Source organism: Sorex fumeus, unplaced genomic scaffold (assembly GCF_029834395.1).
Source record: "Sorex fumeus unplaced genomic scaffold, SorFum_2.1 ptg000003l, whole genome shotgun sequence".
Classification (NCBI taxonomy): Eukaryota; Metazoa; Chordata; class Mammalia; order Eulipotyphla; family Soricidae; genus Sorex; species Sorex fumeus.
The window spans coordinates 10,270,445-10,273,797 of NW_026606060.1; the positions used below are offsets into that span (position 1 = coordinate 10,270,445).

Consider the following 3,353-nt stretch of genomic DNA (forward strand, 5'->3'; position numbering starts at 1 on the left):
TGTATTCTGCAAAATGACTGATCAATACTTTTCAAAATGACCAAAATCATTAAAGCACACACACAACAAACTAAAATTTAAGAAATACACATTCAAAAGAAATATGACAATTAAATGCAATATGAGGTGGATAGGATTCAAGAATAGAAAAAAGAATACTTAAAAAAATCAAAGGGAATCTAATATCTGCAGTTTAATATATTAGTATTCATTTATTCTGACAAATACACAAATTGATTAAAATGTTGATACAGAAACTGTATAGAGAAGAGGCAATATATTTGCACTCTTTACAACATTTGTAAATTTAAAGTTTTACCCACATAAAAATGTATTTAAAGCCTTTTTATTAGTTTATGGTAGTATACCTAAAATCCATCCAATAAAATTGTTTTGACATTTTTGACAAAAATTAAATGTGCAGAAATTATGACAATATAAAACACTTGTCACTAGAAATGCAAGTAAGAGAAATGTTAAAATCAGAACATAAAGGGGACCAGAGCGATAGCTCAAAGGGTTGGAGAATATGCTTGGCAGGCACCAGGCACATAGCTTGATCTCTGGTGTCATATGGTCTTTCTGGAATGACTGGTATTGCCTGAGGGACTCGCAGTATGTAGGGTCTTAACAACACAACATCACAAAGCCTATTGCTAGAATGTCAGGCCATGGAGATGAGCTAATTATTTGGGGAATAACTCCAGAGTCGCCTGAGCACTGTTTGGGAGTACCCCCAATGAATTAATTTTAAAAATGCAAACCAAGAAGCTAAGATTTGTTAATCTAATATAAAATGCAACAGTTAGAACGATTGAAAAATTAACACATTAGGAAAATAAGTAGCAGATCTATACATGCTAAATATGGCCTGCTCTCTTAGCAATATATTAAAATAGAGATAAATCAGTTCAAGTTGTGGTAGGATAACACTGTTTTTGTCCTTCCTGCATAGCCTCAGGAAGTTTACGTTTATTGGGTTGCTCCCATCACAGTGCTTCCATTCCTCTGTGTTTATTTGTAAGTTCTTTCTTGGTGCTCTGTTAGTTTGTAAATATTGCTTTTATCTTCTCTATAAGTCCTTTGCATAGTTAATTCAGAGCAATGTCCTTTTTGTATAGACACAAGAAGACAGTATATGCTATGCTTTTGTTATGTGACTCTCAGTGACATTTTACTCCTGGGCATCTGTTCTCTCACCTAACCCTCAGCTGCCCTTTCTTCCTAGCGCCTCCCAAAGCAGGGTCCCGATGAGGGACTGGATGGAACCAGAGCAAGCAGTAAGCTTTATGCTACCCTGGGATCGAGATGGGCTGGCCAAAGCACCATAATTCTTCACTATAAGTTAAGAGCTTGGTCATGGACAAATGTGGTCATGATCCTAAAAGTAATAATTAGATTAGGACCCTGCTAGGGTTACAAATGATTAATCTGGCCTGAGCACTGTAGTCTGAGTCTATGGCCAGATGTTCACAGAAGAGCTGCCCTACAAGCCTCTCAATGTTATCTTTTTCTACATCCATACAAAAATAACTAGTATTGAGATGTTGGTAGTTATTGGACTGAGGAAAGGAGAAAAACACCTCAGGAGGCATTTTGCCCTTGTGCAGTCAGAAAGGGCTTTGGAATACCTTTTAGGTGGTGTTCCCTTTGAACCTGGTGGGCCCTCAGGAAGGGCTCTCTTATGTTTTTTTTGTTACCTGACTGGGTGCAGTGTCAGCCCAGTGTACTCGGGAGTTGGAGAAACAAGGAGTTGGAGGGAGAGAGTGAGAAAGGATGGGGCAGCAAGATGGGCTGCGGAGAGACTAGCAAGGGAGACAGAGAGAGAAGAATGTAGAAGAAGAATACAGGAGCAGGCACGTGGAGAAAGAGAGCCCAGGCTGCGAAATGGAGCATGGAGAGATGACCGGGAGAGACAGAAGGAGACGGGAATGAAGGGAGTGTGAGACTAGAATGGGAGCTCAGAGAGACTGGGGCAGGCATGAGGTGCATGGGGAGAATGGAATAAACGGTATCTGATTAATCAACCTGCTTGGCCCTAGTCTCCTCCACTGTCTGCCCCATAGCCGGGGCCGCACTGGCTGTGGGAGAGGCCTGGGCCCACCTCTAACGCAAACGACTAGGGGAAGAACTGTTGGGCCTCCCCCTGGCCTCCCCTAAAGAGTTTATACAGCTTGTTTTTGTTAAAAGTGTAACATAATTTCTTTCAATAACAACAGAGTGTACTCTAAATTCCATATGGTCATGTTATCCTAAGTCAGAACAATTTTGAAAGAATTCTCCAACTAATATCCCTAAGTGTCTCACCTTATTTAGTATTAAATAATGAAGATGTATGTCATACTCTTTTTTGAAGATTGAAAAGACTGCCAACAATTACAACATGAATGTTATTGAAAGGCTCCCCTAATCCTATTACAACTGTCCAGTTTGAGCACTAGGAATCTAGCCTGAAGCTTCATCACTATATGTACATAAAGAATCGCCTCTGTTTTAAATCCACTGACAAATAATTTTGCTAAAATTTTGTCGACAAAACGAGAAAGCAGTAAATTTTGAGGTGCTAGATTTCAATGTATTATATATATTTAAGTAAATATTAAATAATGACAATTTAAAAGATTGTAAATAATAATTTGGAAATTCTTGTAGGAGTTTGCATATAAATATAATTAGCTTTGCGCAGTGGCAGTATCGTAGCCAATGAGGTTTATCCGAGGCGCGATTATTGCTAATTGAAAATTTAAATAACAATACAAAAATTGAAAATTTAATATAAATTAAATTCTTTTACCTTGGAGTTATTAATCATGAAATAATTACCAAATGAGAAAAAAGTTGTAATGAAATAGATCCATCAATATATGCGGGAAAAATATTTTTCACAAACTTCCAGGAGTAATTTAAACAGAAGAAGTAATTTGGGGGGCTGGCATGATAGGATAGCAGGTATGGTGCTTGCCTTGCAAGCAGCTCACCTGGGTTCTGGAGTGGCACCCAATGTGATACCCTGAGTTCTGCAGATGATCCCTGAGCACAGAACCAGGAGTAAGCCCTAGCACTTCTGGGTATTGCCTAACTTCCCCTATCAAAAAAATTTTAAAAAAAACAAAGAATTTCAAATGTAATAACAGGTAATGTTAGAGAATTAGAGGAATAATACAGAAGTTAGATCATTGGCTTGCATGCAAATGATCCCACTTTGATCCTTAGTACAGTATGAGCCCTGAGCACTTTCAGGAATAACCCTGATAACCACCTTCTTTCTTCCCCTGCTAAAAAGATGTCAGTGTAATAAACTCTATTGTATGGTATCATTTTAAATAAATTTTATTAATAAATTAAATGAAATA

At 37.8% G+C, this 3,353-nt stretch overlaps 1 pseudogene; it reads left to right on the forward strand.

The window, feature by feature from the left end:
• Positions 1 to 2,674: 2,674 nt before the first annotated feature.
• On the forward strand, positions 2,675 to 2,793 carry LOC130029567 (uncharacterized; annotated as a pseudogene).
• The last annotated feature ends 560 nt before the right edge of the window (positions 2,794 to 3,353 follow it).